At 36.8% G+C, this 12,295-nt stretch overlaps 1 protein-coding gene and 1 non-coding gene across 2 annotated transcripts in view; one reads left to right on the forward strand and one right to left on the reverse strand.

Moving 5' to 3' along the window:
• Nucleotides 1-12,292, reverse strand: part of bcorl1 (BCL6 corepressor-like 1) — a 45,478-nt gene extending 33,186 nt beyond the window's left edge. Inside the window, exon 1 of the mRNA XM_044127899.1 lies at nt 12,146-12,292. The gene's annotated coding sequence lies outside the window, so the exon portion shown is untranslated. The remainder of the gene's footprint in view (nt 1-12,145) is intronic.
• trnav-uac lies at nt 9,888-9,960 on the forward strand. The gene has a single exon. It is a non-coding gene; the product is annotated as a tRNA-Val (tRNA).
• Nucleotides 12,293-12,295: the final 3 nt, after the last annotated feature.

The following is a 12,295-nucleotide window of genomic DNA, read 5'->3' on the forward strand; positions in this document are numbered from 1 at the left end:
TGAGTTGCTGTCATTCTCAAACTCTTTCACTTTGGAATATTTAGTAGCAAAGAAATATCCTGGCAGGACCTTTTGCACAGTTAACATATTATCAGGATACTTTTTCTGAAAGTGACTCATTCTTTAACAAAATGTTTGTAGAAGCAGCTTCTAAGCCAAGGTGCTGGAGTTTATTTGACTGGAAGTGATTTGAATGTTGAAATTAAATGATTTGGATGGGTGAACAAATACATTTGCCAATATAGTGCAATTTCTGTGTACGTTTACTGGGTTTTTTTACAGTGAGTTTTTTGGGATAAAATCTTAGCTTTACTTCTCAAATTTCTGTGCAAACTTCAAGAGTTAAGTCAGTCCTACAGAATAACATTCTTTCCCCTAAAGATAAACAGCCAAAGGTTATTTATGGTAGTTCTACGACTCCATAATCACATTTTGGGATAGTAGTTAAAAGTATTCTCACCATGCTGAAATTACAACAAACATCAGCTTATAATTTACTGTTGTTCTCATGTAAATTTTATGTTTCTAGCTATTTTTGACATCGAACAATAAAGATTTACTGTAAATTAAACACCTGTGTGATCCAAATACAAAACACACTTTGTCACCTGAGGCAGAGGCACTCATGGTGCAACATAAAGTCAGGTTAACATGGCTGCCTCTGTAGGTTCCTGAGCATTAAAACACCGCTGAGATAGGGATAGGTGAAACAAGCAGCTGGCATCCTTTAAATGTCTGGGCAGTATTCACTTTTTCCACATTCTGTTATGTTAAATCTTTATTCCAAATTTGATCAAAATAATCTCTTTCCTTAAAATTCTATACACAAATACTCAATTATGACAAAAAATGTTTGATTGTTTTTGGGTTTTTTGTAAATTTATAAACAACTAGAATACCAAGAAATCAGAGTCACATTTGGAGGAAACCAGGTACGCCTCATTACTGTCTTTATAGTGAAGCATGGTGGTGTGAGCATCGTACTATGGGGATGTTTGCAGCAACAGGCACTGGCAGACTGACATTGTTGCATCATATTCAAACCCAGTTTATGACTTAGATGTCAAATACAATCGTTTGCTTTCTAGTTCAGTTTATGAAAATAAAATAAAAAACTTTTATGCTTTTGCTATGTGATGTCTTACTTACTTTATAAAAATGTGTCTTATGATCCTGATTTAATTGTTACTTTTATTTGTTTCTTCATCTGTTTTATGAAATGTATTTTACCAGTAAACCTGACTTGTCTAATTAATCACAGCAGATTCAGACTGCAGGACAAATGACACCTACCAGGTTCTTGATGTAGATGTTTGAAGTCAAAGTTTCTTTTTTGGATTTTTTTCTTCTATAATAAAATAATAATAATTAATAATAATAATAATAATAATAATAACAACCACCTTCACTTAAAAACTGCAATTTGTGTTTACTATTGTCATCTTTGACTACTATCTTAATTGGTTTGATGCTCTGAAACAAATAATGGAAATCAGGAAGAGTGCAAACACTTTTTAACTCCACTTTATGTGAGTGTTTTTTCTGTGGAGGGGGATTTCTGCTGTCTGAAGACAGTGAGTAAACAGTACATGTGCACTGATATCTGTGGGACATCTCTGTATATTATGCATCCTGTATTCAACAAGGGAATATATTCAACATTTTGTTATACAATATTTTTAATAATACACTAGAATAGATGTGTCAGTGTGAGTTTACTATAAAGGAGGCTGTGGACATGAGCAAGATAGTCTCTGTATTTCCTGTGTGAATAAAATATTGATGTTTAGGGTTCATTTTTCAAACAGCTGCTGAATTTTGAGAGTTCTGAATAGTCTGCAGCGAGTTAAGGCATCTGGTGGCAAAACTAAAAAATATGAGAATTTTATAACATGATATCGCTGTCAACAAATAAATTTGAGATAAAAAGAAATATTTTGCACAGACAACTCCTGCAGCATTATACATTTGTGTGTATAATAAGTCTGCACTGAGACAGGTGCAAATATAGTTCTCTTCAAATGACAGAAGGCCGAAAAGAAAAAAATAAAGAGATGCTCTAAAAGTATAAAATTGATTTTTTCTACCAGACATCATTGTCCATCTAAACTGACAGGCTGGACAAGGAGAACATTCATCAGAGCAGCAACAAAGAGGCAGTTCAGGTGGAAAAATCTGTTGACAAGACAACCATTAGCTGGAGACTAAATAAATTCAGCCTTTATGGAAGAATGGAAAGAAGAAAGCCACTGTTGAAAGAAAGTTATGACTTTTAACTTGCAGCTATCATGAAGGGGCTGCAGCAAATACATGCAGCATGGTCTTGTCAAATTCAAACTTTCCAGATTTAATTCAAAACTAACCAAACATCATCCTGAACACAGCATCTCCAAGGTGAAACAGGTTGGTGTTAGCAGCATCATGTGATGCTTTTCCTCCAACAGTAACAGGAGAAGCTGGTTAGAGAGAATGAATGAATCTAAACTCAGAACAATCCAGGAGAGACACCTGGTAGAGAGAGGATCACCTTCCAGAAGGACAAATTGCCCTAAACATGAACCCAGAGCTACAATGAAGGTCAAAACTTTTATGGTAGAATGACCCAGTCAAAGTCCAGGTCTGAATCCAAGTCAGAATATGAGGCAAGACTTGAAAATCGTCCATCACATAATCAATCTGGCTGAGCTTGAGGCATTTTTCAAAAATAAATGGGCAGAAAATTCTGTCTAAATGTGAAAAGCTGCTGAAGAGATTCCTAAAAGTACTTTGTTTGGGTCAAGTGGTGTCCAAAGTATCCACTGTTCTTTATTGCTCTGCAGAGAGAGGTTTGACTGACAGACCGGTCCACCAAGTCATGTCTGTATGTTGGCAGTTAACAATAGTCATCCCACTCTTACCAACTCAGTCATTTTCTTGCTATATTTAACAACATTTCAGACAAAAAAATTGGTATCGGCCAAAATCTGAATGTCAGGTTTCTTTTTTTAAAGATTTTATTGGGTTATTGGTTTATTTAAGCCTTCATTTGATAGTGAATTGACAGGAAAGTGGGTAATGAGAGAAGGGAGAAGACACAGGGCAAAGGTCACTGGGCCAGGAATCAAACCTGCGACAGCCACATCGAGGACTAAGGCCTCCTTATGTAGGTTGTACTGAACCCCTGTGTGACCACAGCACCATGATGTCAGGCTTCTTAAAGATTGGTGATCGGCCAGAAAACTGCAATCGATGCACTCCTATACTAACTTGAGGTTTTGTAAAACAATTCTAAAACTATGTTTTCCTTTTCTGAATGTGTTGGTCTCAATAAATATAAATACAATATACTCAACTTTATTGAGGCAACGTATAAAATGTGAAATGTTGAGAATACTTCTTCAAGGTAGTGTAAATGTATTTAAAATTTCACAGTCCTGTATATGCAATTTAGATTTTAGTCTCTTAAACTGACCAATAGGGTTTTTTAGTGAGTGATAATTACTCCATTGGACATTGTGAAACTGCACCCAAAACATCCCCATAGTATGAGCATCATACAGATCAGTTTCACATATGAGTGTCAGCTGATCTCTGAAGTCCCAAAATTAAGGAAATCAATTGGCTGATAAATCTGCGCACAGGGGAAAACATCTACAACTACACTTGTTGAAAGGTATTGCAACTTTACTGCAATGATTACAATGTTAGATCAAACGGATAACAAAGTCGGCATACTGCTGACCCTGGATCAGTGGTCCAGATTACAAGCAGCCGCTTAGTGAGGAATGAAGTCATGCAGCCATTTTATCCTCTTCCGCTCACAAGCTTACTGCAAAAGAAGATGTTGAGGACTGTTGGAAATGACTTTTTGTCTAATTCAGTTGTCTTATTATTTTATTAACTAGTATTAGTTAGATACTGTTTTTATTAATTATAGTCGCTTAGTTTTAGTATTTTTACACTATGGTTAACTTTCTTGGGAGCAGAATTAAAAACTGCTATTTTATTGTGATTATCACTTGGTTAATGAATCCTCATGAGATACTATTTTCGGAAAATGTATTCAGTTATTGTTGAAGAACCAACTAAATCTGGTGTTTTCTACCAACTTTTGTTATTATTTTGCAGTCTAGTGTAAGTGCTGCCAGGAGGAGAATGGAGCGTCGTAATTTGCTGTAAACGTCTTATGTGGTGAGAAATAAGAGACAGAATTATTGAACAAAGCATCTGCAATTGTTTTTCCAAGTTATTTTTGACAGTGTAATAGGTTTGCACCAATTGCAGTTTTCTGGCCGATCGCTGATTATCAATCTTTAAAAAGCCTGAACAGCAGACTCCTGATTTGGCCTATACCAATTTCTACTTGGTTTCTACTTGTTTAAGTCAAGCTAATTTGTCTGAGGAAGTAACACACTAGCTGGGACTCATAGACAGCGGCCTTTCCAAAAGTTGGAAATAGCTAGATTAGAAACCAACCCAAACCTTCTCCCCCTTGACGTGTTTGTTGAATTGATGAAGTTGCAGACTTTGTCTGAATTTACATCAGATTATTTCTATCACTGTCATGACTGGTGTTTCCCCTTACAGCAGAACAGACTTAAAAGTGTACAGAAATCTAGATGCTAACCAGTTTTTTCCATACATGGCAGGCTAGATGATAGTTATTACCAACAACCAGGGTCTTCTAATCACTGCAGCGGTTACCTGAAGTCTTGCTTTATGACTCCCTGTGCCAGAGGTCTGAGGATAGCTTCATGAAGATAATCCAGGATCTGGAACTAGTATCTGTTTTTGTTTACAAAGGGATTTACCTCACAGGAACATACAGGATGGTTCGTACAGGGATGTTATTATCCTGGAAGAGGTATTTAAACATATGTATGTATCTGGTGAGACATCTTTTATCTAGTGTCTTGGTGTTGTGGTTGTAGATGAGGATCCTCAGTCAAAAGGAAAGCTCGCTGTAACATCTCCACATAGTCGGGCTGAATGCCCAAGCACAACCTTGAGCCCCATTGTTCCATAGAAGGAAAACGCTCCCATGTCACGATAAGTCCTCCTATATGCAGAGAACATTTCCATTGTCTTCGGCGTTCCTTTGCAAAGCAGAATAGGCACGTTTATGCCGTGGAACAAAATGTAGTCCTTGAAAAGTATTCTCTGTGCTTTAAGCCCTTATGGTTGTTGATTCGTTTGGGTCAGATATCTGCCTTGTTAGATCCTGAAGCTCACCACAGATTGAAATCATTTGGGTTCTACTCCTTGACCTTCTCCTGAAAGCGTCAAACCCACTGTCTTTCTACAGTCAACCTCTGCAGGGATGAATTGTTGCAAGAAGCCTTGCTTGTGCAGCTTCCACTACCACATTCAAAGACAGAAAGCTGTGTCGCCTTGTCTATCAGAGGAGGGCATGACAGTGTGAATGCCTGACAAAAAATTACTTTGAAATCCAGATTTTTGTGAAGATTTTAACTATTCAAGGCTGATCAGTTGAAAAGCAGCACGTTGGAGTTTATAATTATTCTTAGTTTCTTCCTGCTGCAGAAAATGCGATCACTTGAAATCTCTTGTCCAGCTTTAACATTTTGGTCAGGACTGTAAAACTACCCGGTTCCAATGTGCCTGTGTGAGATATCTTTTGTGTCTAGTACCTTTACTCCCTGTTTCGACAGACTGTTGGACAATTTGGCCAAGGCCTGACAACAATGCTGCTCCACTGGGGAAGCCATTAAGTAGCATTCTGGTGCCTGTTTCTGACATGCATCAGGGGTCTGAAACTGCACCAAATTACACTAAAATCACATCATTCCTTCTGGGTCCTTATGTGTTTTTGTCAGCGAGCCAATGAAGGGAACAGTAGTACAATCATTTTCTGATATTTTATGAATGAAATTAAGAAATCAAGCAGTTCTCCGGATCAAAACAATATACCAATGCTGCAACGCAGCTGATCCAGTCTCAAAAAAATTTTAATTTATAAAGGTGCATTCACCTGCTTAAGGCTTTTAGATAATCTAGCAATAAAGCAGCAGCCGATGAAATAATATCTTCAGTAATGAGCACTTTTCCTGTCTTCTCATTCCATAATTTGGTCCAAAGGCTTGTAAATTTACTTCCAAATGGCAAAAAAGTTCATTTAAATCTGAAAAAATGTGACTTAGGCATCATCCAAAAATCTTAAAATTTAAAAAAAGGAGGCATGCATTGCTACAGGGCTCATGAATCTCACAAGGCTGGAGGTATTTTGTTGGAACAATGGAAGAATCCTCCAAACATGGGCTGGAGTTTTTTAGCCATTTCCAAAAGCTTGATTAACCTGTTCTAGATATTGACTCCGCATTTTGTTTCATAATCGGTTCCTTTTTCTGTTATTTGAAATATCAACAACAAGGTTCAATTTATATGTTTTATTTTACTTTTCTGAGGTGTGTTCAATATTTTCTTTTTGCATCGCTGTATTTTTTTGACTAATTTGAAAAATTTCAGAAAGTAATGAGCACATGATGAATTCTGACTCTCCCCACATATGATTTTATCTAATAATCCTGCCTGCAGTGCTGAAGCCTGGATCAGTGAAAATCTGTCCAGCTCTCAAGGTCTGCCATTGTACGCCATATGATAAATAGATGAAGCTGTCATCCCCACATTCTTGAACAAAGCCTTTCCGCCCTTCACTGGAGTGAACATGGCTAAAAATGAGAGAATTAGACTCAGAAGTTCGACAGGTAGATTCAAGAAGTGGATGAAAGAAAATAGTTTGATGTTAAATTACTTTGATAGTCCAGCTACACTAGAATTATCATTTAAAGTTGATCTGCAACAAGAAAACAAAGACAGATAGAACTTCTTGTAAGATCGGGACAGTTGGTTGATTGAGATATTTTTGATGTGCACATCAATCAATGACAAAAACACTAAATTTCCCAAAATGTCCATACATACATAAAAGCACAAATAAATCTATTAACTCTAAGGCTCAGAAATGTCAAGCAAGAAGATATTCTTTTAGACTTTCATACAGTTTAGAGTCCTTTTGATAAGGTCCTAGTCAAAGTCCTGGAGTAACAAGAGTTTATTGAACATTCAGTCACAAAAAACATGTGCTACCTCTTCCAAACGTGTACTGCCTGTCAGCTGGCTAAAAGAGGGACAATACATTACATTTTTGCTTTCAACAAAGACAAATTTGACTATTTGGAAAAAATTGCAGTCACAAAATACTTTGCGTTTAACCTGAATTAGTACCACATAATAATCCTATTACCAGAAACAGAGCACCGCACTTAACTCCAAACTATAAATATGCCTTAAAAGACAGAAAAACTAAAATATGACTGAAGATCAATTAAATGCAATGAAAGCAATTAAAACAAACAAGGCCAAATTAAGCCTTGTTGACACTGAAAGAATTAAATAAAAATGCATATTTTAAGATTATTTTAAGATTAGGCAGTGAGGAGAACTAGAAATGGTTTCCAGTTTTTACCAGTTCAAAAATGTGCAGCAGCGTTTTTAACCAGCTGCAAATACGAGAGCAAAAACTGACTCACGCCAACATAAAGTCCACTACAGTCCATTTAAGATGGATCTCTGTCTCAAAGAGTAAGTTGGTATATCACAAATTATACATCCTTCTCAATAATTAATAGAAATAATTAATAGAAAAATCTTTATTTGCCACACAGATCCCTCTATTCTGCTGTCTTTATTTTAAGCAGTACTAATGACGGAATTAAAAAAGATGTGACAAGGTTTGCACAGAGTTAAAGAAGTTTCAGGGACACATTGAGATAGAATAATAAACTCAGTCATGCTGCCTCTCTCTGTAGTTTTAGTTTGTTGTTGTAAACTCAATCTCTCATTTTTAATCCTTTTATATATGCCATGTATCTGTTGTGAAATACTAGAAATAATTACATAACAGAATTACGTAACTCTATATAATTTTGTCAATCTGTTTACATCATTTTTGTCTAATTAGATGCAATGATCTGTTACTCGGTACTTTGACTTGTGATCAACTGAAAGGTCCCAAGTTAGAAACTGGTATTGAAGTGAATCTACCAATATTACCCCCCCCCGATCAAACCTCAGGAGGCCACAAATACTGCTGTAGCCTGTAGCCACTAAAATGTGGCTTTCTGCTGCTGCTGCTTCGCTCTATTGACTTTATCTGTGATTGTACTGTTTGGTGTTAGTTGATGTGATAGCAGTGATGTATGTCTGTGCTATCATGTTCTGCAGAGGAGGAACCAGCTGAAAAACTGTATTTGTTCTGAGTCAGGCCAGATTATTTTTTAATCTTTTCTTGTTTTATTTATTTATTTTTTTAAATAAAACAACTAAATAAAAATGAGCTCTGCCATTTCTGAGAAGGGTGCTTATTTGTTCTGTCAGAGTTATGGCAGAAGCTTCTTTGTGGCAGCAAAAAAGCATGTGGGTTCTAGCTTACACATGTATATATACACCCAGGGCCGGATTTAGAAGGATGTGGGCCCCTGGGCTGTGGCCAGTTTTGGTGCCCTATCCACTAAGGAAAATATATTCTATTAATGTAAATTACAGTAAATTAATACATAGTTTTCATGTGACATCAGACTTTCAGGAACTTTGTAGCTGGAAGCCATCTTGGTAGGTATCTGTAACTAACTGTCATGACAGTTGCTATAGAGTTGCTATGACAACAATAAACAATCCACAATCTTAGAGCTAGCCCTCGCCTAGTTTCATCTCATTTATAAACAATACAAGTACATTACAACTATTACTCGATTACTCAATTTTTGAGTACTCTTCTTTTATTTTGTTGGCCTCAAAGCCAAAGCTTATCCATGCTTTGCGTTACGTTTGCCTACCTAGATGGCGGTTAAGCGGCGTGGATCACTTCCGGTTCAGACTTGTGGGACAATAACTCCATGTTGTTCCCAAAGAAATTGACTGTAACCTCATAATTATCCAATACTTCAATATACTGTCGATATTAATAAATAATATATAGAACTAAAAAAGAAAAATAAGGAAAGAGAAATCCTTGTGGCCAAAAATCAGAGCCCTCTGCTACTGTCCCTGTAAGCCCTTTGACAAGTCTGGCCCAGCAACTTCACAATATAGATGGTTGAACTTGACCACATGTTAGTCAGTAATTATATAATATAAATCTAAACTCTAAACCTAATTGGATTTTTTCTAGTCTTTCAAGTAGATTGTTATATAATCATTCCACCCTGAGAAAGACCAGCTGATTAACAGCTCCAAATTAACATGACATTCATAGTGATGATGGGTGGATGTACATTTCTTGACTGCGAATAAGATTCTTTCTGTCAAACTTGATCACTGTAAATGTTCCTGCTAAATATGCGATCTTTATCTCCGCGACATATCCGTATTTTTCACACAACACATCAGTGTCCCACATTCACATGACATCATAAGCTGGCGAGGTGCAGCAGCAGCAGCGAGCCATTTCCTTCAGTTTGACCGTGCACACACTAATCACGTACCATACCAGCAGGACACGCAAAAACAGCTTTGTTCCGGACGCTAATCTCGACCAGCGGCCCGGGCGAGTCGGCGGAAGACGAGAAAAGAAATAGGGACAAATTAAGGGGATTCGCTCCACTCCGTGTTTATAGTTCACAAGCTGCAGCCCAGGGTGATCAGAGACAAAAGCTAAACGTCCCAACAGGAATCGACCCTCAACTGGACGTAAACAGGAGCAGCCGAAAGTAAGCAGGCGAGCGAGCTGGGACAGAGACAGCGCAGCGGCAGCGTGGAGGACACCGTGACTTTCCGCGCTGTCATTCCCATACGTTGTCACAAACAACCGCGCTCTGCAATGCACGCGAAACTGCGCATTCGTCTGGTGTCATGTTATATGCCGAGTCCAGGCGATCGCGAAACCAGTTGGTTCCATAGTGTAGCGGTTATCACGTCTGCTTTACACGCAGAAGGTCCTGGGTTCGAGCCCCAGTGGAACCAAGCGAACATATTTTTTTCGCTCCGTCAAAAGAACAGAAGCGAAAATTCATTATTACCGGCTATAGGTCAAAATTCAAATGCATACATACCTGATGAAAACTTACAGTTCAAATGTTAAATTGCGCGTGGGCTGTAAATTTTCTTCATGGTTTTCTGGATCTGGTTGATTTTCAGAGCAGTTATTGTGGTTATTTTTGTTTTTAGTGCTTCTGTTTCTAGTTTTTTCCCCCTCTTCTTGTCCCTGGTCGCAGCAGATGGCTGCCCTGCCTGAGTCTGGTTCTGCCAGACATTCCTACCTGTTAAAACGGCGTTTATTCTCCCTTGTTGCCAAGGGATCGCTCAGAGGGAATTGCTGAATTTCTTTGCATAAAAATGTCCTGGGGATACTTTCTGCTATATATTAGAGAAATATAAACATAGTTTGCCCTATTTTTAAACTATAATATTATTTTGGGGGGTAAATAATTTTTTCTACTTGTACACCTGAATTTCCTCACTGGCAGATATTTATACTATATTTATCTACTCTGTTTGCTACAGATATCTGAATTTGTGAAACAATAGAAACACAGACTTCTTGGCTCAATATTAACATAAACTGCTAGTTTTTGCTTTCTTTATCCATTAATTTAGAAACTATTTCTGGTCCGTTTGAAAGAAAAAGGCAAAAAAAAGACAAACTAGTGTCTGGAAAATATATTATTTCCATAAACATTTTGAAAATGATTCAGGTTAACTATATATTTTTGTTTGACTTCTCAAGAGAGTAATAAATTGAAAATCTTCTCAAATGTACTATTTATTGGTGTACAACTTCCTGATAAACAGTCAATGTCTCCAGAACTAATGTATTTATGTACAAACTCATTATAACTATAATGACATTTTTCTTTATGCAGAAGTCCTGCATAAGGAACTTCTATAGACGTCTATAAAAAAGACGTCTATAGTCTTTTCTATAGACATAAGTACACTTTACTGCAATTTTTAAAGCTACCCTCAAGCAAGAGGTTTTCAGAATCCAGAATATTTTTTATATGTAAATTTATGAATCAGGACATACTTTAAAAATTTGCTGGACTTTGCAGAGATTAGAAATCATTCAAATCTAACCTCAAGTGTTCAGAAACAAAAAGTTGTTTGTAAAATCTAAGTACTTCCCTGGTTTCTCACTGGATTTAGGTGGGGGAAGTATCATGTGTTGCTATTTAAATTACTGATCATCATCAAGGGTTGCTGCCTCTGTTGGCAGGTCTCTGTTAACATGATGCAGTGAGGAAAACATCAGCGATGATGACCATAGAAAAGCAATAGTTGCTGACCATCATTCTGGCCAAAAAATTATATAGGTGCCACAGGAAAGAAACAGGAAGCAGCAGCAAAGAAAAAGTCAGCAAATATTGCAAACAGCCAACAACCTCAAAATACACAGGCCTCAATTAGCAAGTTAAATGTCAAATGAGAGAACAACACAATTAAGATAAGACTGTCAATCTGCCTTAGTTAGGTTTGGAAATATTAATCCCTGCAATGTTCTTTGAACAAATGAGACAAAGATTTACAATGTTAATCTTCAATGTTCTTCATTGAGATTGTATGTGATGTCAGAAAAGTATAAAACATTTTTCACAAATAAAACTTGGAAAAGTGTGGCATGCATTTTCTCATTCATCTGTCAAACTCAGTCAGACTGGTTGGAAAGTGTTTGTGAACTTTATTTTGTAGCCCATATCATCCAGTTACCAATTTAATTTTGTAATTGCTTTAATTTAAAAAACCGCAGTGTCTAAGCATTGGTGTGTTTTACTTGTGTTAAATATAAATACAACTACAAATCACACTTTTGATATTTATATTTGTAAAGAAAATCTAAACAAAATGTATCCTTGTGTCTTTTCTGTCACTTCACAACCATAAAATCCAAGCTTATAGTTATAATGTGATGGAATGTTAAAAAGTTAAAGCGGTATAAATATTTTGTAGTGTATTTCAACAAGAATAGATAAACTTCTATGAAATTAATGTGTTTTTTCTACAAATTTAATGTACAAGTCTCGGTCTCTCTTTTATCAGCCTCCACAGGTGTTAACTGTTAACTAACTGCAACACCCTCCTGATATTTTAACGGCTACTGTTTACCAGATAACCAGCACATAAAAAGTATAAAAATAAAACAATTACTGACCTAATCTTCTGCTCTCTTGCGGGGAAGCTGCATCTCCATCGTTCAGTTCACCTGGTTGACTTTTTAGGAAGGAAAACGTGACTTTGTAACCGTCCATCTCTCTGTTTCTATGCTGGGGGAAAAAAGAAGGCAGCAACGGTTACCGTAGCA

This window comes from Gambusia affinis, linkage group LG09 (assembly GCF_019740435.1).
Source record: "Gambusia affinis linkage group LG09, SWU_Gaff_1.0, whole genome shotgun sequence".
In the NCBI taxonomy this organism is placed as follows: domain Eukaryota; kingdom Metazoa; phylum Chordata; class Actinopteri; order Cyprinodontiformes; family Poeciliidae; genus Gambusia; species Gambusia affinis.